At 46.7% G+C, this 22,227-nt stretch overlaps 1 long non-coding RNA gene across 1 annotated transcript in view; it reads right to left on the bottom strand.

Annotated features, from left to right (window-relative positions):
* LOC123857496 (uncharacterized) overlaps positions 1-22,227 on the bottom strand; it is a 169,929-nt gene that overhangs the window by 132,546 nt on the left and 15,156 nt on the right. The window contains exon 4 of the long non-coding RNA XR_006793869.3: positions 9,618-9,797. This is a non-coding gene — a long non-coding RNA (uncharacterized LOC123857496). The remainder of the gene's footprint in view (positions 1-9,617; positions 9,798-22,227) is intronic.

Below are 22,227 nucleotides of genomic sequence, written 5' to 3'. Positions count from 1 at the left end.
GAAACTTTTTATTCAAAATTGTATTTATTTACATATCTCCACATTCGTTTGAAAAGACTGGAGTTTTTTTAACCAACACAAAGAACTGCATTATATGAACATTTGGGTTGTTACTATTTTTGGTGCTGCAATAGTTATATACATTATAAGAATCTCTCGTATGTGTCCTAGTGACTATGAGATGATTACATACCCTATGATAGGGTTACAACTTTTGGTAATGGTGCTGAAATGGAGCTTCTCTTCAGTTAAATGAAAGATCCCACTCGCATTTAAAACCATCCCAGCTGCTAAGACTACTATTTTCAATAGTAAAACACAGAACTGAACACCAATTCATTCTTTCACTCATTTATTCATCCAAGTACCTGTGGTCTACCAAGCTCTATACTAAGTGCAAAGGATTAAAAAACCAAAAGACCTAGTCTCATTTCCTGCCCTTGAGGAAATGACAATTTGGTGGGCAGACATACTCATAAATGAATCCTACATCCTATTTAGGAGTTCTGCTAGGTTTAAGTCAAGGAACCTCTAACTCTGGAGGATATGGACGTGCCTTCAGTAGGAGTTTGACAGGATAAGAAAGCCAAAATAGGGGCGCCTGGATGACTCAGCCAGTGGAGCATGAGACTCTTGATCTGAGGGTCATGAGTTGAAGCCCTCATTGGGCGTAGAGATCAGATAGATAGATCATCTGAAACAAACAAACCAACCTAAAATAAAGGACAGGTAACCAAGACTTAATAACTACTGTTGTAAAGCTTCACCTTTAAAGCCATGCAGAGTATTCAGGGAACTTAGAGGACTCAATGTAGAGGGTATCTCGCGGGGAAACGTCAGGAGAGAAAGTGGAATGAAAATTGCTTTTGAAAGGCCTTGAACATGAAGTTCAGAAATTTGGACTTTAGGTTGTCAGAGCGGAAATACCTCTCCAGGGGAATTTTGGATGTATTACAATTTATCCCTTCAACTGTAAATGAACATTTGTGTCGTTTCTGGGTTTTACTACAATTTTGACTAAGGTTGACCATTGAATAATGCAGGGGTTGGGGGTGCCAATCCCCTCACAGTCACAAATCTGCATATAACTTGTGACTCCCCAAGAGCTTAATTACAAATAATTGACCATAGCCTTACTGATAACATGAATAGTTGACAAGTATTTTGTATGTTATATGTATTATATGCTATAATTCTTATAATAATGTAAGCTAGAGAAAAAAGGTTAAGAAGATCTTAGGGGAAAACACATTTACCGTACTATACTGTATTTTATCTTAATACAGTACCTTTAAAAATCCATATTTAATTAATCCATGTTAATTTAATTTAAAAAATCCATGTTTAATACAATATCTTAAAAAAATCCACATCTAGTTAGACCCATGAAGTTCAAGCCCATGATGTTCAAGGGTCAACTATATTACAAATAATCATGCTATGAATATCTGTATACGAGTCAGCTTGCTTGCTTTCTTTTCTCTTGGGTGAACACCTAGGAGAGCAATGGCTAGATCACATAGGAGATATATGCCTAACTTTGTAGGAAACTGCCAAACTGGGGCACCTGGGTGGCTTAATCAGTTAAGCGACTGCCTCTGGCTCAAGTCATGATCCTGGAGTCCCAGAATCAAGCCCCATATCTGGCTCCCTGCTCAATGGGGAGTTTGCTTCTCCCTCTGCCCCTCCCCCCACTCATGCTCTCTCCCTCTCTCTCTCTCTCTCTCCCTCTCTCTCTCTCAAATAAATAAATTAAATATTTTCCAAAGGGGCAGGCTTTTTACCTTCTCACTAACAGTTTGTCAGAATTCTGGAACCCACATCTTCACCAACTCTTAGTATGCAGTCAGTCTTTCCAACGGCAGCCATTCCAACGGGTGCTGATGGTATCTCACTGCAGTTTTAATTTCCATTTCCCTAATGACTAATGCTGTTGAACATCTTCTCATGTGCTTATTTCCTACCCATACATCTTTGATGAAGTGTCTTTTCACATCATTTCATTGTTTTTTAAAATTCGGTTGTTCTCTTATTACTCGGTTTTAAGAGTTCTTTATATATTCTAGATACAAGTCCTTCATCAGAAGTATGCTTTGCAAATATTTTCTCCTACTCTGTGGCTTATCCTTTCATTCTCTTGACAGTGCCTTTTGAAAAGCAAAAGTTTTTAGTTTTGGTGAAGTCCAATTTATCCATTTCTGGTTTTATGGCTCATAGTGTTTATGGCTCATAGTGTTGCATCTGAGATTTTTTTGCCTAAACAAAGGTCATAAATATTTTTCTCCTATGTTTTCTTCTAGAAATGTTATGGTTTTAGGCTTTAGATTTAGGTCTGTGATCCATCTCCAGGAGGCATTCTGGACACCTGTGGGGGCCCTTTTGTTCGTCACAGTTGGGAATAGGGCAGGAACACTAGAGGTCCCACAATGCACAGGAAACACACATACCATGCTCCGTAGAACTGTCAAATGTCTTGCCAAACATTCGCATGGGAAAACAGTTTGTCACATAGTATCTATTTAGCTCTTACTTGAAAATACCAAAAGCTTTACAGAAAGTTTGCACAACAGTACTTAAATCTTTCCTTCTCTTAAATCCAAAGTTTTTCCTTAAAAGCGCGTATTTCATTATGTCTTCTGGTATATCTGTGCCTGTGCATTTATATATCAAATTACATCTTTTATTATACACTAATTTCCTTTCATTTCTCCTTTTTAATTCAATTATGGCATTAATTTTTTATCTCATGGTGTAGCTGGTTGTATTATCATACATTAACAAAAAGAAATTAAAAACATTGAGCTGAGTGAAAAAAGAATCAGAATGACATAAAAATACCACTTATATATTAAAATATATTATAATTATAGAATTAAAAGTTTGAGAAACTTGCACATAAATTAACTACACACATTTTCTAAGAACGCATGGAAGAGAATAGACATTATACACATTAGAACAGTGTATAAGGGAATGAGGAAATGGGTCACTGTAAAGACTTTGGCTTTTATTCTAGTGACATGGTACAGCTTTTGAAGGGTTTTAAGCTGAGAGTGGCATGACCTGACTTTACTGGAGAAGGACCATGTGGGCTGCCACGTTGAGAACAGCACGGCCAGTAGCAGAAGCACAGTTAGGAGGTGACCACATGGTCTGGGCAAGAGACAGTGGTGGTTTAGACCAAGAGTAGCAACGGAGGTGGTGAGAAGTGCAAAGATCACAGATATACACTGAAGGGTGAGCAGACAGGATTCGCTAAAGCACTGAATGGGAGTGGATCGGAGGAGAGAGGTCAAGGATGATTCCAAGGTTTATGGCTTGAATAACTATTTAGTGGGGTGGAGGAAGACTGGGAAGAACAAATTTGGGGGGCAGGGACAATTAATATGGGCCTTATTAATTTTAAGATGTCTAATGAATATTTGAAGGGGGGAGTGCCAAGCGGGTAAATGGATACATGAGTCTGACAGGCGACAGGCCAGAGCTGGAGAGGATAAACTTAGAGGTGGTATTTACAGCTAGCGTGAGGAAAGAGAGAAAAGATCCAAAGACAAAAGCCTGGGACACTGCGACAGGGAAGTTCAGAGGAGGAGTTGATAGGCAGGAAGGAAGACCATCAGGAAAGCACGGTGTCCAGGGAGTCAAGCAATAAACAAAAAAAACCTTTTCAAGGAGAAGGGTATGATTAATTGTGCCAAATGCTGCTGACGGGTCAAATAAGACAAGGTTTGAGAATGATTGTTAAATTTGACCACAGAGGTTAGAAGTGGGGGAAGCAGCCAGGCTATGTGGGGAGCCATAAGGCATGCAGACAGGGATCTCCCATGCTCCCAAGAGGATTTCACCCCTTTTTTTCCCCTTGCCTTTGCATACGCTGTTTCTCTGCCCCTCTTTACTGAGTTGAGGTCTACTTAGCATCTTGACCTCTGTTCTCCCAGGAACCCCTCCCCAGCAAGGCCAGCTCCCCTCACCATAGACTCTCAAGGTACCAAACACCTGTCTCCTTCCCAGCATAGGTCCTGAGGGCATTTTCCTTTGTTGTGATTGATGCAGTAAATGGAGTCTTAGTCTACTTGCCTGCACTCCAGGGGCAGGGACTGCATCCTTTCACCCATGGACTTACTCCATGCACCAAGCACAGGACCTGGCAAAGAGCAAGCATTCAACTCCTACTCAAGTAGATCAGGGAAGAGAGAGACTCACAGGCACTAGTGTGATCAGGTATAGCTAGAAAGATGGTCAAGTGAGATGTGTGTGCAACTCAAAAGGCAGTATGGAGGGGTGCCTGGGTGGCTCAGTTGGTTAAGCGACTGCCTTCGGCTCAGGTCATGATCCTGGAGTCCCAGGATCGAGTCCCGCATCGGGCTCCCTGCTCGGCAGGGAGTCTGCTTCTCCCTCTGACCCTCCTCCCTCTCATGCTCTCTGTCTCTCATTCTCTCTCTCAAATAAATAAATAAAATCTTAAAAAAAAAAAAAAAGGCAGTATGGAATCGGATTCCAAGGGAAGATAGGATGGGAATGTCATGAAAGGAAAAGATGTCCTTTCTCCAAAGCAGAGGGCTGGGTTGACTCAAGCATCAGAGTCCACTCTAGGAAAGAGCTGATTTCAGGGCCTGGAGGAGTACTGGAGGGCTCTGAAATCCTATCTGCTCAGTTCAGAACCTTGTTTTGGGCAGAGAAGACAGCATAGGTGGACTCTGTGATGAGAGGTTGGGAAGCCCATGGACCATCACTGTGGTAAGACATATGTTAGGCTGCCGCACACACACCAAGGAAAGAAACATTTGTTTGGGGACAGAAATCCATCATGTACTGCTGCAAATTAAAAACCGGGAGGGAGCAGATAAAATGTTTACTGTTGTAGAAAGAATAATAACCTTATCAAGTGCCTTTCATGTGCTGTCCAAGAGTTATCTCCCGTGATCCTCAACTCCCTGACTGCCCTATGTACCGTCACTCTCTCCTATCACCCCATTTATTCCCTGCAAAGCATTTTATCACCATGGGTAGTTACCTTGTTTGTATGTTTCTTTACTGCTTATCATCCACCCTCCCCTTAGGGCAGAAGCTTGTCTGACCTTACACTACACCCCTCTGCTAGCAGAGCCCCAGGTACACGGTATACAGCAAAAATTTATCAAGAGAATGAAAAAGTTCTGTAGCCCATAGCCTATACCTCACTTAGCAGACTTATCACACTGTACTGAAATTATTTCTTATTGAATTCTCTCCTACTCTAACAGGGATGACAAAGAGATTTCATCACAGGTGCCAACTCAAATATGTAGTTAGTGGAACAATTATTTGGTCAACGAGTGATGTATGTTACAGGTGGAGTAATCAGGAGGGGCAGAACATGCGGACTCGAACGGGCATGCGAAACACCAGGGGACCTGGAGACAATATAGACTGTGACAATGCCGACTCTGCTTCAGTAAGCTGGGATGAGCCCTGGGATTCTGCCTTTCTAACAGGTTCCCTTAAGACAGAGACTGTCTTATTCACATTTGTATTACACTTTGCATGCTACAAAGTGGGAAGAATGAATGAATATTAAAATGCTGGAATCTGGGGTGCCTGGGTGGCTCAGTTGGTTAAGCGTCTGCCTTTGGCTCAGGTCAGGATCCCAGGGTCCTGGGATCGAGCCCCGAGTCGGGCTCCCTGCTCAGTAGGAAGCCTGCTTCTCCCTCTCCCACTCCCCCTCCCTCTGCCACTCACCCTGCCTGTGCTCTCCTGCTCTCTCTTTGTCAAATAAATAAAATCTCAAAAAAAAAAAAAAAAAAAAAAATGCTGGAATCTACTTCTAAAACCAGGCCAAGTGAAATAACATTGTTTTCTATCACTTAGTTACCCTTCACAAAGACCTTCCCTGGCAGGCACCTGTTGGCCAGGAATGTTCTCTCAGTAACCCACCCCTGAATACCCGAGGTCTCAACCGCATACTGAGCTTTGGGCAGGTCCAAGGGTGAGGCAAGGTAATCTCCTCTTCCTTCCCTCCTCTCAGGCTGGAGGGGCTTCCAGTGAGGAAATACGGTCTCTCTGTGTGGCTGTGAGGATAGCATCCGGCAGGCCCCAGCATGTAATGATGTGAGGAGGGTGATGCCACTCAGCAAGCCCCGCTTCACTTGAAGACCAGCTCTTGCAGCAGTTTCAGGCAGCACTCCACTGAGTGCATCACCTTCCATCCTGGCCCCTCCCAGGTACAGCCCAGGGCCCAGGAGCATTTCTCCACCGGAAGTGGCTAAAAGCTTCAGCAATGAGGGCTTGGTCCCAACTGCTCGGGAGATCCATGCGGGCCACCAGATGCTCTCTCACGCCTACACAGGTTCATGTCACGCGTGCTCACATGCACATGCACACACACACACACACACACACATCAAGTCAACGAGAATGGAAGGCACACCAGGGACTTCTGAAGTGGGGTGGGTGGAAAGTCTGGAATAATCCTATCTGTATTCCCATGGTTCTATCCATAAAATTCAATAAAAGTTTGGGCAGAGTTACTGCAGGGGTCAACTAGACAAGTCCTTGATTTCTTTAACAGGAATGATAAAGTTCACACATAGTCTTCGCTTGAGTGACAGGCCACGGCTGTGGCTGGGAAGGCAAGGGGGTGGGCTTTGTCTGCTTTCTGGGTTACAGAAGTGGATTGCACTGGCAGCTCAAGTTCTGAGCGAAGGTAGGAAAGAAGGCAGTAAAGTAAGAGGGGGACTGACTGGGATGGGGGTAAAAATCTTTTCCCATGGACAGGACTTCACAGAAATCTTATTTCCTGCATCTTTCCTACACAAATGGCTTTTGCTCTTCATTGGAGTCCCAGGCACGGGGTGAGAGACACTGGGCAGGCAGGTGGGAAAAGAGGGGCAGGGTGGACAAGTTCAGGAAGCGAAACACAGCCCACCACTGCTCAGGCTCCCCAAGCACCTCCAGGAAGGAACAGAGCAAGCTGACAGCCAGGAGGCTGTAAGTCAGCAAATGTGGAAATGAGCAACTGGAGGAGAGTCTCAAAGGAGACCAACAAAATGACTGGGTTTATGGAAGAAGGTGGCCTGTAGTCCCGGGGTCTGGGCCAACTCGAGACACAGCACATGGGCCCCTGCGCTGGTGCAACTGCTCTCTATTAAATGAGGCGTTGGGCTAATGCCCCACTCAAGGTCCTCTTCAGCTCTGGCATTCTCTAGTCTCGGAGAAGGAGCTCTGGAGAGTGGGGAAAAATCTACACGTGCATGGATTCACGTAAATACACCTACTTATATTCAGAGCCTTGCCCCAAAAAGCCAGCAAATCAGAAGAGAGGCTGGGAAGTGTGGGGGCTCAAGAGTGGATCTTAGAATCAGAGGGGTTAAGTCCCAGCTCTGAAGCTCACTATAGCTGTGTGACTTCATGCAAGTGACTTACCCTCTCTGACCCCCATCCCTTACCTGTTGAATGGAGCTAATAACACTATTCACCTCTGTGAGGCAGGAGAGAGGCCCCAGACTCTACCACTTAGAGACTCCTATATATTTAACAACAAAGAACTACCAAACTAGATTATCAATTGTCGTGTATTTTGTGTTTCTTTTTTATAAAACAATTTAACTTTAATAACAAACGGAGAACCTGAGTTAATACGAAATGCTAACAGCAGTTTCCTGGTTCTAACAGTGTACTACAGTTATGGAAGATATTATCATTGGGGGAAGCAGGGTGAAGAATACACAGAAATTTTCTGTACTATTTTTGCAACTTCCTCTGAGTCAAACTATTTCAAAATAACAAGTTGTTTTTAAAATTAACACACAAAAATAATATTACTGTATATATAACCTTATTTGAGGATAAAGTCAAAAATCTAAATTTGAGGGGTACCTGGCTGACTCAGTCAGTAGAGTATGTGACTCTTGATCTCAGGGTCTTGAGTTCAAGCCCCATTTGGGGCATGGAGGCTAGTTAAAAACAAAAACAAAAACCTAATTTGAAGCTTAATGGAAATGAGATACAACCTGGAAAATCTACACCTGATCCTAACTTATTCCCCCGCAAGAAGCCCTAGTTATATGAGGCTAAAAATAGATAATACACACACAGCTCTTAGCACAGCATGAGGCACAGAGCCTTGACGTCAGCTTATTTATTTATTTTACAGATTTATTTATTTTAGAGAGGGAGAAAGAGAGAGAGCGCACGTGCCCGAGCAGAGGGGAGGGGCAAAGAGAAAGGGAGAGATACACAATCTGAAGCAAGCTCCATGCCCTGCACAGAGCCAGGACTCGATCTCACAACCCTGAGATCATGACCAGAGCCAAAATCAAGAGTTAGACGCTTAACTGACTGAGCCACGCAGGCGCCCCTGATGTCTGCTATGTTTAAATACAATAATTATTATTACCTAGAATGGCCACATAAGAAAATAGCATTCCATTTTTGCACTGCTTGCGCCACAGCTTGCCCATTTTGAAAGGTGCTCTGAATATAGCTATTGACATCAAAAGGGATTCATAACATATTAAGTGTAAAAAAGCAAGTTAAAATTTGTTATGAATAGTTTTATCCTATTCTTTTTTTTTTTTTTTAAGATTTTATTTTTAAGTAATCTCTACACCCAGTGTGGGGCTTGAACTTACAACCCCAGGATCAAGAGTCACATGCTGTACTGACAAAGCCAGCCAGGCACCCCCATCCTTTTCTTTTGCAAATCAGTATAGTGTGTACCTAAGAGCACACGCTATGGAACCACATTGCCGGGGTTCAGATCCCAGCTTGGCTACTTACCCGTGGGATCTTAAGGTACCTAATCATTCTGGGCCTCGGCTTTCTCATCCATACAACGGGTTCAGTAATAAAAACCAAATGGATTCTTGAGGATTAAATTAGTCTATACATGTAAAGTGCTGGCAAATAGTAACGTTCAAATGTAAGCCATCATCACTTATTAGATTTTATTTTATATTAAGATATGCTCATCAGGAAAGAGTCTTGAAGAACATAAACACCAATAAGCAGCAGCAACTACCCCGCATGCCAGGAATGCAAAGGACTTGGGTCTCCTTATTTTTGCTATGTTCTAATTTTTCCATAATTAATACAGGTTAAAGAACAAACCTGAAATTCTTAGGATAAAAGATCTTTAGGGCGCCTGGGTGGCTCAGTTGGTTAAGCGACTGCCTTCAGCTCAGGTCATGATCCTGGAGTCCCTGGATCGAGTCCCGCATCGGGCTCCCTGCTCAGCAAGGAGCTTGCTTCTCCCTCTGACCCTCCCCCCTCTCATGTGCTCTCTCTCTCTCTCTCATTCTCTCTGTCTCAAATAAATAAATAAAATCTTTAAAAAAAAATTTTTTTTAAGATATGAGGGTTCTAGAGGGGAGGGGGGTGGGGGATGGGTTAGCCTGGTGATGGGTATTAAAGAGGGCATGTACTGCCTGGAGCCCTGGGTGTCATACGCAAACAATGAATCATGGAACACTACATCAAAAACTAATGATGTACTGTATGGTGACTAACATAACATAATAAAATTTCAAAAAAAATTTTTTTTAAGATACCTATCTGGTTTCCATATAATCAATCACCTGAAAGAAAACAGGGAGACGGCGTCTGTAACAAGAACATCAAACAGCAGATCGTACCCTCACCTCAGAGACGGTTCCCGAGCTTCCTAGTAGGTCAGAGCAGCTAGCTGGGCGGGCGTCTCCCCTTGTCCGTGGCTCTCAAAACACATGCCGGTGCAGGTCGCCAATGCCACAGATACGGATTTTTCACCACGCAGGGAATCCAATGTCCCAATTTATCTCACACGCACACATACGGACTTACTACCGAAGAGAAGAGATGATAAATGCAGGTTAAAGCTCGTCATGGAAAGGGCCCTGGCAAGCGGCAACCCAAGGCCCAAAGAGCGTTCTGTGGGCGCCCTGTGCTATGGTCCCCCTGCAGTCCCCAAGCAGCAACCCTTGACAGTGTAGATCCGCGCCTTCTTCCCCCGAGTGGCTGCCTTCCCAGCCCGCCTGCCGCCTCCTTCTTCCGCAGCGGCCATGGAGGGCCTGCCGCTGAAGGATGGCGACCAGGCGAACTCGAGCGTCCAGAGGAGGCCGCGAATCCAGCCCCCGCCTGCGCGGGGGCTCAGCCGGCAGGCAGGAGGTCGCAGAGCTGCACCCAGCACCCCGGCCTCGCCCACCGGCGGAGCCCCGGGCGAGCCACTGCTGGGGAGCTGCCCCTGGTCCACTCGGCTTCGTGACGGGAAAACAGAACACCGGCCTGTTCAGGGTCTGCCCGGCGCACTGCGGGGAGGAAGCTATAAAAGCTGCCAACAGGGGCTACGGCAAGCGTTTTCCTTCTCAAATACGCCGGGCGGGAGGCACTGCCTTTCTCCCTCTCCCCCCTTTCCACCCTTTCGGAAAAGACCTTCTGGGCCCCGACGGTGCGGGTTGCCGTCCTGGCCGCGTGGCCGTCCCAGCGCAAGAGCGATTCCCCCTCCGCGCCCTTCCAGGTGGCCCCTGTTCCGGCCCGCTGCCCGCAACGTGCGCTTCCAGACCACACGGCCCACTGGCTTCCCGAAGTCTGGCTCCGAAACCAAATAAAAAGCTTTTCATTTACACTCCAGTTTATGTGCAGCAGCTCAAAAGCCTTACTTCCCTGTCTTACACAGTGCCCACCTGAATAAATTCCTTTTAAGCGCCACTTTGCCGTTCGTGGATTAGGAAGCCGAGAGGAGGTCTGAGGGCCACCCCGCAGGCCCCTTGGGAGGCTCCAAGCAGGCAGGGGTCAGCGTGTCCCCTCGGCGACCGAGAAGACCGAGCGCCGCCAGGCCCCGGCGCCACGCACGCGCACCACGTCCCCCGGCGGCGCGCTCGCAGGCGCCCCCTCACCTCGGCCCCCCGCCCGCAGCCCCGCTCAGGCGTCCTCGTGGTTGAACGCACCGCACCTCCACCCCGGACTTCTGTCCCAGCGCAGGAGGTGCTCGGCGTGGATCCTCTGGGGATGAACCGGGACAATACCTGGGGAGGGGGCTACTGACCGAACGGGGGGACGAAGCATCAAGTGCTCACCGCAGCGACGGGCACAGAGAAACCCCGGCCGACAGCACCGTCATCGCCCGAATTCATTGTTCAACGTGCGAAGCCCGCGTTCCACGCGAGGTGTTGGGTATAAGCACGACAGACACGGTCCCTGGCCTGAGGAGCTCCCGGTCTGGGGATACAACAGACCAACAGTCCTACCCTGTGTGCGGACTGCCACAAGAGCCTTGGGCACCCGTGGTGCAGACGGGGAAAGGAGCAGCTAACTCCTCCCTGAGATCTGGAAATAGTGATTGCCGCAAATGGTGAGAAGGCCAGTGGCATCTGGTAGCTTCCAGCCTGACCTCATTTCCCACCTCTGCCTCCCCCCACTCCCGTGGGCCTTCTTGCTGTACCCGGGTCAGTTCCACCCCCCCCGGGGGGGGGGCTCTGCCTGGAATGCCCCCTACAACATTCTCATGATTGGCACCCTTACTTCACCAGGGTCTCTGCTTACGTGTCCCCTTCCTGGTCACCCCAAAACACTCCTCTATCCCCTTCCACTGCTTTATTGTTCTTCATTCCCCAAGACTGCATTCAAATCTATGTGCTTACATGTTTCCTGTCTGTCCTCCCCACTAGAATATGACCCCTGTGAGTTTGTTTGTGTGTCACTGTAACCTCTGAACCTAAAACGGTGCCAGAATCAACAAATTATTAATGAGCCACAGATAGAAGGTCGGGACATTGAGAGTCCCTCCTGCTCCAGCAGGAACTCTGGACCCTGCCCACGTCTGCCAGGCTGGGTTCCCTCAGGAGGTCCCACTAGGCCCAAATGAGCCCCTATTCTGGTCTCTCCTTTTGGCCCATCACTAGGAAGAGTGGAATTGGAACCACTCTGGGAACGCCGTACCCAGCCAGACTTCTCCTTGTCCTGCCAATCTTCAGTGGTTACGTTTCTGATAAACAGCTCCCAGCAACACATGCCAGGACTAACAAGCAACACCAAAGGTCACTCCTATGTCTGACTGACTTGCCCTCTAGAGTCTGCCCTTCCCAAGGACCAACAAGGAGATCAAGTGAATGAGAAAGGGCCCAGCAAAACCCCATATAAACGACAGCTGCCACCACTGACTGAATGCTCATCGCCCCCAGGGCCTGTGCCAAGGTTCTGCAGACCTTCTCTCATGACATCCTTACACGCTCCCTTGGAATAGTTACACCTCCCTCATTTTACAGAGGAAGAACCAAAGATCACAGAGGTTAAGTCACTTCCCATGCTCAGACAGCTAAGTACTATCATTGTCAGGATTTGAACCCCAGTCTGTCTGATTCCAAAGGCCATGCCATTACCCACTATATCCCTGTGCCTCAGCACTGCCCAAAACATTCTCCCCTACTGTGGCTCTGCCTCCCTGGTCACCAACAGTGCCCGACAGGGCAGAGGGCCTGGGCTCTGGGCCAGACTGGCCTGGGCTCAAATCCCTGCCTTGACACTTCCTGTGTGTTAGAGCAGGTAGTTACCTTCTCAAAGCTTCAATTCCATCTGCACAGTAGGGTGAAGGATACCTACCTGAGATGGGAAGTGTGACCAAAACACCCATCAGGTGCACAGCAAACACTGCACAGCCAGTGAGAAGTATCTCGGGGGGGGGGGGGGGGGGGGCGCCTGGGTGGCTCAGTCGGTTAAGCATCTCCCTCCAGCTCAGGTCGTGATCCCAGGGTCCTGGGATCGAGCCCCACATCGGGCTCCCTCCCTCTGCCTGCCGCTCTGCCTGCCGCTCTGCCTACTTGTGCTCTCTCCCTCTCTGTGTCAAAATAAATAAATAAAAACCTTTATTAAAAAAAAGAGAGAGAGAGAGAAGCATCTCGGGACCAAGTCTCTATTGGCCACAGGAAGCCTCGCACTTCTCCCAGCTGGGTCCTGCCTAGTGGCCACTGAGGTCTGGATCAGAGGCTCCCTCTCTGCCTCACAGGAGAGCCCTGCCCCGCCAAGAGAGCACAGTGCACACGGTCCACCAGCACCGACTAAGTGCCAAACCCATTTAAGTACATGAGCTCTCATCTCTCGTTGCATGTCAGTATCACCCGTGGACAAATTACAGGATTTATTAAACCAATGTGCTCAACATCTCACAGCTGGGGCAGGGATTTGAACCCAGGCCTACCTGACACCAGGCTACCTTCCATGCTGACGCTTCAACATACCCACTCAGGGACCAGTGCTAGACACTGTAGAAATTTTACCTTTCAATAGGAAACTACGGCACAGTCCTGTGGGTATCAAATTCTGGTCTGGTTCACTGTCCTTGAGCTATTTATCACCTCTTAGTAAAATGACTTTTTATTTTGTTACCTACCTGTCAACTGGACTACATCCTGCCATCTTGCACATTTTCTCACTCCTCAGCAAGTTCTCAATTGTTGTTTCCCATTTTTCTCCCATTCTCCTGACCTGGCTTCGCTGAGAACTACAACCTGACTACTGACTTCCTCATGGAACTCCAGGGGGGTCGTAGCCCACCCTCCCTGCCAAGATCTAAAGAAGCCCGGCAGGCTGAAGCTGGACGACCTGATAAAAACTTCAAAGGACTCCTTGCCACTGCAGACCCCGAGTCCCCCTCTGTTCAACAGTTTGCACCATCCAGCAAATGTCCTCTATCACAAGGCCCAACATATGGCTCTGCTGATACTCAATGAACAAAAGGCAATGGAACAAGAAATGAACTTAGATCATTCTAAGGAAAGAATGGGGTCTCTTTCTGTCCTTGAACACAGGAGGGACAGACCAAAATCTCTTCTTGATCAAACTTGAGTCAGGCTTCTCTGACCCCTCTTCGCCACCAGGCCTCGACTTGCCCCTCATCCCTCCGGGCCTGCACAGCCCAGTCTTGGCCAGAATCTGCTCCACTGGTTTAGAGAGGATCCCCTACTTCGATGTGTTAAGTCCTCCCTACCCTTGAGATCTCCTTTTAGCCATTCTGCATCCACTGAGCCTCTCATTCTGTTCTTTGGCGAGCAATCCCCACTTGTCCTTGTTGTATTCAGAGCTGAGCCCCAGCTCTCTTTCCTCCTGCAATACCCTTTTTGTGAGAGCCCTGAATAAAATCTGCCTTATTGTAACGAGTGTCAGAATAATTTTCTTCAACAATATACTAAGGCTTGCTTCAAGGGAGAAGGCTTCCCCTTCGTGAAAATTCTCCATTCACATCCCAGTCAAATAGCACCCCCAGATCTCCTCCAAGAGCCTCCTCTCTCTCTTCCTGACCGCAAGCAAACCTATAGCAACAACTGCATTGGTTTCCCCGTCACCAGCCTGGGGATCTTTGTCTCGCACGGGCTGGCTGCCAGCCCCTGGCTTCACGACAGTCCATTCACGCAGAGAACACAGCTATGAAAATACAGAAATGCATTTCCCATCTGGAAACGCCTCAGAGCTAAGTAGTATGTGGGATGTGACGGTGTTCGTCTACCAGCCCAAGAGTGAGGGTAAGAGCAACACTACTGACATGAGGAGACTGCTAGAAGACAGCCAGTGCGTCAGCAAGAGCTAAATTTAGCAACTGAAGCCTCGAACTTCACTCTTTCAGGAAAAAGAGCAGCAGGAGAATGTATGAACATATTTATATGAAAGAACCTTTGAGAGGTGGAGAGAATCCACATCCTAAGTGACCTGCTGCTACTTCTCGCAGAATGAGGGTGGAGAAGGAGCTCTCCTGGGGAGCCTGGCCCCAGGTCAGGGGAAGGGCTCCACCGCCCTTGCCCAAGGAACTAAATCCCCCCCAGCGGAACATCCCTTTGGACCCCACAGTACATAGTACTAGGGAAGTACAAAGGAAGCTGCAGACTGGGAAATTCAAATGTTAATTGCTGGGGACAAAGGGAACAGGTGCATTTTGAAAAACTGGAACTTCTGGAAAAACCTGTAACAGCTTTCAAATAGATTTTGCTTTCTAGTAGAGTGGCTTCTATAAAAACACTCATCTAGGCACCAAATGCCTACAGGGAGGCTTTGGAAGCCTGGGAGAAAAGACACAGAAGCCCAGGCAATTCAAAGTGGTGCTGGAGGGCGCCTGGGTGGCTCAGTCGGTTAAGCGTCTGCCTTCGGCTCGGGTCATGATCCCAGGGTCCTGGGATCGAGCCCCAAATCGGGCTCCCTGCTCTGCGGGGAGCCTGCTTCTCCCTCTCCCCCTCCCCCTGCTGGTGTTCCCTCTCTCGCTGTGTCTCTCTCTGTCAAATAAATAAATAAAATCTTTAAAAAAAAAAAAAAAAGTGGTGCTGGAGCTCAGGCCCCAGCTCTGCAGGTAGCCAGCTCTGTGGGGTTGAGCCAGGTAGCCCCTCCAGGCTAAACACCACTGTCTGTGAACCCAAGGCTGTGCTCTAGGACATTTTCACACCCTCAGATACTATACAGTTCTGGATGTATACTGCATAGAAAAGGGGGTGGGCAGCATCGGATCCCTCCCCCAACCCCGCCGCCCGCTCCAATCAAGCATTCTACCTTGACCTCAATAAAAGATCTATTATTAAAACATTTCACCACACTCTTAAAAATGTATTGGTGCCCACAAAGGGCTAATATTTTTACTATAAACAGAGTCCTTATAAATCAGTAAAAAAAAAAATATGAGCACTCCAACAGGAAAATGAATAAAGGGTGTGAAGAGCAATTCACACACACACAACCAAACACACAAATAGCTATTAATTCTATGAAAAAAAAAAAAAAGTTCAGCCTTACTGTAACCAGAAAAAGGGCATATTAAAATAAAATTGAAAGAGCTTTTCTCACATATCAATTAGCAAGTTCCTAAAAATCCAGTAATACCCAGCAAGGGCCAGATTCTGAGAATTCTGAAGCCCTATGCACCACCTAATTTATCACGGGTAACCTGACCAGATAAAGACAAAAATTCTTAAGTGGATATCCCATTTGACCTTCCCTACCATTCTAAAGCTCTGTCCTACAAAATTATTTAAGGATGGACATAAAGAGGGGCGCCTGGGTGGCTCAGTGGGTTAAGCATCTGCCTTCGGCTCAGGTCATGATCCCAGGATCCTGGGATCGAGCCCTGCATTGGGCTCCCCACTGAGTGGGAAGTCTGCTTCTCCCTCTGCCTGTCGCTCCCCCTGCTTGTGCTCTCTCTCTCTCTGACAAATAAATAAATAAAATCTTAAAAAAAAAAAAAAGATATCCTTAAGATATCTGTAAGGATTTAACCACAATATTGTTTTATAATCCTAAAAATTTAGAAACAGTCTTCTACCTAATAAAAGGAATACATCTAAATGGTGGAATGTAACAATTTAAAAAATCAAGCTGTAAAAAATTCTAAAAATATATAGGAAAATGTTTCTATCATACATTAAGTGAAAAAACACAGATTCTAAATCTATATATACAGTAGAGTCAAATTTTATTTATAGTCTCTCTCATATATTTAAAAATACACATAGGCACACTGAAATCAATACTGGAAAGAAATAGACAAAAATGCTGCCCGTGTTATCTCTGGAGGTATCATGATCATGGGTGGTACTTCCTTGTATGTACTATGCTCTTTTTTAAAAATTCTTAAACAGATAAGTCATTACTTTGTATTCAGAAAAACTCTACATTATTTTGAAAAAGAAACAGATTTTTGAAAAGTGGGTCTTTCCTTCTTTCCAATACATGAAAGGCACTGAACAACTCCAGCCAGAAGCCTGCCCCAGCCCCCTTGCTCAGGCTAGCATTCAGAAATCTCCTTCCACATTCCTATCTCTGACCCCTAAGGAACTTTCAGTCCCTAGGCCCTACTTTTATGCTTCCCTCACCCTCTTTTACTCAAAATGATCTGTCATCTGCCATTCATGCAAAGGTCAGATCAAAGCCCAAGTCCACAACAGACACTGAGGGATTCTCCAGTCCTTGTCTATCCTAGCCTTTTACCTTCAAGCAAATGAAGCTATAGAGTGCTGATGGTTTTCATGAGAGTGTCACCAAAGGAGGCTGTTCCCTCCGCTGAGCCTCTCAGAACCCTTGAAGTGAGCAGCCATCAGCACTGAGGTTTACCAAGTTGAAGGCAAGAGCCTGGAGCTAGCTTATAGTCCAGGGCTTCCCCAATCCCTCTGCCTGCTGACTCCAGGCCCTCCTCAGCCAGCCAGGGAACCCCTGCTGGGAGGAGATGCCACCCTAGTGTCCTCAGCCCCATTTGGCCAGGGGCATGCCTGTCTGCCCACCCTTCTGTCTCCCTCATTCATCCCCATCTCAACCCTCTGTCCCCTCTCCTGCTTCCGTAATAGAAAGGTTCAGGGAAATTAGAACTTCCTCTCACAACTCATTAGTTTAATTAAAATGGTCTAATCTTCTGCTGTCCTATTTCTCATTTTCAGCCAGAATACTGTAAGTCAGAACTTGCTCAGCTGTGATTGATAGAAGCCACCAAAGTCAGCCTGGCTTAAGTGGGGGAAAAATGGAATTCATTAGCTCATGTCATTGGGGAGTCCAGGGTGCACACCTAGCTTCAGGCATGGCTAGATCCAGGGGCTCAAATACCAGTGCTCTATCAGTCCTGCTTTCTCCATTTGGTGAGCAAGATATCCACCAAAAGCCCCACACTCACGTCCTACCAATTTCAGCAAAAATAGACCACCATCTTCCTCACAGAGCTCTGGCAGCAAAGTGCTGGAGAGAACTCAACTGGCTCAGATCACATGACCACTCCTAGGGACACAGGGCAGAGGTCAGCCCCACCCAACACAGGAAAAGGTGTTCTCTTCCTAAAAGGGAGTGGGAGATCCTGAGAACGACATCAACAACAGATTTCCACCTAAACAAATCTCTCTCACTTTAAGAACAAGTCCATTTCTTGGCACAAGCATTCACTGGCAGCAGTAAGCCTGAGTGACACCATAGGGCTGCGGTCACGTTGCCACCAGGCAGAGTGAATTATTAGCTAACTCTCACAAGAAGTGCTCCGATACTATAACAGAAGTCCAGATGAGAACAGGGCATGTTTTAGTTAAGTTTACTGAGGTGTGATTTACGTACAGAATTCACCCCTTTTACTGAAGAGCTCTATCAATTTTCATAAAAGCACAGAGTTGTGTAACCACCACCACAGTCCAGACAGAGAACATTTCCATCACCCCAAACAGTTGCTTTGTGCCAACCAACCCCTGCCCCCATTCCCAGCCCCGGCAACCTCTGATTTGTTTGACGTCCTTATAACGGTGCCTTTTCTAGAATATCATGAAATTATTCAGTGTGTAGCCTTTTGAGTCTGGCTTCTTTCACTTATCACAATGCTTTTGAGATTTATCTATGTTGGTGTACATATCATTAGTTCATTCCTTTCTTCGTTGAGCATTACAGATATATATACACACACACACACACCCCAAAATTTTTAAAAATTCACCTATTAAAAAGCTTGATCTAAAATACTGATAAGATGGGGGTGTGTGGGTGGCTCAGATGGTTAAGCATCTGCCTTCGGCTCGGGTCATGATCCCGGGGTCCTGGGATGGAGCCCCATGTCCAGCTCCTGGCTCAGCAGGGAGCCTGCTTCTCCCTCTGCCTCTCCCCCTGCTCGTGCTCTCTCTCTCTGTATCTCTGTGTCACGAATGAATAAATAAAATCTTTAAAAAATAAAATAAAATACTGATAAGATGTATAATTTTATGTATCACTTCAACAGATGTTTAAATTTCCTCTGTGTGCCTAGGAACGGGGGTTACATCAGTAAGCGAGATAAAGTACCCCCGTGGTGCTTTCATTTTAAAGCAAAGAGACAAAATAAATGTTTATCAGGTGGTGAGAAATGACAGGAGGCAACACAGAACAGTACAAAAGATGGAGGGGGTGGCACTGTTGTAAAAAGGTGGTCAGGGAGTGCCTGGGTGGCTCAGATGGTTAAGAGTCTGCCTTTAGCTCATGATCCCAGGGTCCTGGGATTGAGTCCCACATCGGACTCCCTGCTCAGTGGGGAGCCTGCTTCTCCCTCTCCCTCTGCCATTTCCTCCACTTTTGCTCTCTGGCTCTGTCTTTCTGTCAAATAGATAAATAAAATCTTTTAAAAATTAAAAAAAAAAATTTTTTTAATAAAATTTTTTTAAAAGGTGGTCAGGGAACACCTCTGAGGGATCCAGAGGGAACAAAGAACCAGAAGCCCTGAGGTGACCTACACCAAGAACATTCCAGGCAGAAGGAACCAGCAGAGCAGAGGCCTGGGGCTCACCGAGCTGGGAGTGTTTGAGGAGCAGCAAGCTGACCAGAGGCTGCAGTACACACAGCAAGGGTGGGAGCTGAAATGGGAGGCAAGGCAGAGCCTCACAAACGTAGGTAAGGCCTTTGGGTTTCACCCAAGTGAGGTGGGAAATGATTGAATCCAGATGCCCCATACCATTTGCCTTCTCCACACAGACGTTCAGGTGGCTGGGACCTCGGGAAATGGTTGCACAGCCTCTAAGTAACAGCAACAACAAACCCAGTCTGCACACCCACCACCACTTCATAGAGGAGACCTCCTGGGACCTGGGACACCACCTCACTATCATCCTCGGCCTCCCAGCAGGACCAGCCAAATAATTTCCCAGCTCCACGTAAGGTCACCAGATAAAATACAGTGGAATCTGAATTTCAGATGCACAATGAATAATTTTTAATATAAGTGTCCCAAATATTACAAGGGATATATTTATACAAAAAAAAAAAATGAAAACGAGGGGCTCTTCATTCAATAAGTAAGAATTCCAAGACAGTGGCAGCAGAGCACTGAAGCAGGAAACCCTTCTAAGTACAGGGACATGCATGGCTATGCTGGATGAAGCTGCACAGTGGAGCTGCTCCCCCTCTCCCCAGACAGCCCTCTTGTCTCCATGGGAGACAATTCAGAGCTCAGCCTTCCTAAACATCTGACCTACCGCCTCCTCTTTCCGCTGCCTTACAGAGCAAACCATCCAAATGGAAACTCAAATTCTTGGTCCCACACACGCTCCCACATGTGCATCCTCCTTGCCTTTTCCCCACCTGCTCCAATGGGAACCACATCCTTCCCTCAGACAGAGTACCCTCCCCATCTGAGCCCTAGATCCCACCCCCTCCTGCCCCCACAGGTGCTTGCACTATTTGTTACCCACCTCTTCTCTGTCTCTGCAACTTCTGGTCTACCAGAAATCTACTTCTCACCAGCAATTCAACAGGCCCAAGTCTTCCCTGTGTTTTTGTTTTGTTTTGTTTTGTGTGTTTTTTTAAACCTTCCTTGGATCCTCCCATAGCTCTATAGCTACCACCCCTTCCATCCAAACCCCCCTACTCTGCCACATCCCAGTGTCCTGTCAACTTCCTGCTACCAAGTTGTGGCACTCTATGGCACACCCCTCGCTACAATCTGTCAATTACCATGGTACCCATTTCTCAGGGCTTACTTTCCCTCATTAAAGTCATCTTTCCTTGGCTTTAGTAACACCAAATTCTCCTGAATTCTTCTATTTGAGGCAGCAACTTCCCAGTTTCCTCTGTGGGCCCCCTTTTCTTATACACTGGGATTCTGAGGCTTGTCCTACACTCCCTATTCACATGTTGCACATTCACCCACAGTGGAATCCGAAGGTTGTACATGAAGAAGCCCCACATCTCTCTAGCATAGACTTCTATCCTGAGTTGCAGACTCTAAAGTCTACAGGGCAGCTCTACTATATGTCCTTGAACTTGACATGTGGGACATCAGACTTAAAAAAAAAAAAAAAAAATTGGACACATTCTCCTCTCCCCTCTCCCCTGGCACCACCTCCTGTTTTCTATATCTGAATGGCAGGTCCACCAACCCATTTCTAAGCCACAAATTCAGGTGTTATCCTTGATTCTTCCTTCTCCTTCCACCTTTATATCACCAAATCTTATCAATTTTGCTTTCTAAATACCTTTTGATCACACACATACCCTTCTCCCTGCCCCCCTGTTTCAGTTACCACTATGTCAGCCGCACTAGAGTCTTTCAACAACCTCCTAGCCCGTGCCTCTTTCTAATCTTGGCACCTCCGGTCTCCACCCAGCAGCCCTAGCTGCATCTGTTCTCCAGCCTCATCCCCCGGTGCTCCCCACAGTATGGCTCAAGGTTCCCATGATATCTTTCACTTCTCAGCTAGACCATGCCATCTCTTGCCTCCCTCTGGGCTTTTTGCACCTGCTGTTTCCTCTGCCTGGAATGCTCCTTCCAGCCCTCTTTACTGCCTCACTCCCTCAACAAGGCTAACTCCTGCTCAACAGCCAGGGGAAGCAGTAAGGACAGTGGTCAAGACATATTCGAAGTAAAAAAAAAAGACATATTCCAAGTCAGGCTTCCTGAGTTCAACCACAGTTCCACCTCTTTCCAGGTGTGTGACTTTAACCTTTCCAAGCTTCAATTTCCCTTTCAGAAAAATGAAAATAATAATTGAGGACACATCATTGGTTGAGTACCCAGCTATCTCTCTTCTTCTTCACTAACAGAACCCCAGTTTCTTTCAGAGGCCGCATGCTCATTCTAGGGAATCCATCATGATTGGTTTAAGTAAATTATAGAAACCCACCTTCCTTTTGCCAGTGATTAATCCTGACCAATACAACTTAAAAAGAAGTTGGCTGAGGACTTCTAGAAACACAGTACTACCCTTAGAACCAGGCAAGAGAGGTCCCTTCCCTGAGCCCCATGCTTTAGAGGGTCTCATCTATCACAAACACACACGTAAAAGCTAAAGAACACACGGGCACCTCTGTCCCTGAGAGTCACACAGCACGACTTATAACCCTCAGCATGTGCTGTGATGACCAGCACTGTTCAGATGCCAGACCAACACTTCCCATCTCTTGCCCTACATCCTCAAAAAAAGGTAGCTGCCCTCCAAATGAGAAGGTTGTGGATTGTGCTTTGGCCACCACCAGAGACCAACATTGCTATGACTGTAAGGAAGACCTGAGTGGCAGGAGCCTTCACAGAAGAGAGAAGACAAATGAGCCTGTTGGGTCCTTCCTCTCAGCACAAAGGCAGCACGTTCTTGCAAAATAAAGTATAGAAACTCAGGAGTCCTGAATATCCATTTTCTTGCTTCTGCTCCTATTCAGGGTTCCAGAGGTACTCACACATCAGAGCTATAGTAATGCCCGCTGCAAACGGCGGTTGAGGAACACTTTGCAAAATTACATCCTATTGCATATATGCATGTCATACATGCACATACTCCTCCTCCCGCACTCATATGAAACAGAGCATGCATGAAACATAAT

This window comes from Mirounga angustirostris, unplaced genomic scaffold, assembly GCF_029215605.1.
Source record: "Mirounga angustirostris isolate CCGP_5_RB_7025 unplaced genomic scaffold, mMirAng1.0.hap1 SCAF_7, whole genome shotgun sequence".
Classification (NCBI taxonomy): Eukaryota; Metazoa; Chordata; class Mammalia; order Carnivora; family Phocidae; genus Mirounga; species Mirounga angustirostris.
The sequence above is the reverse complement of the archived record's forward strand: the minus strand, read 5'-3'. Positions and strand labels throughout refer to the sequence as shown.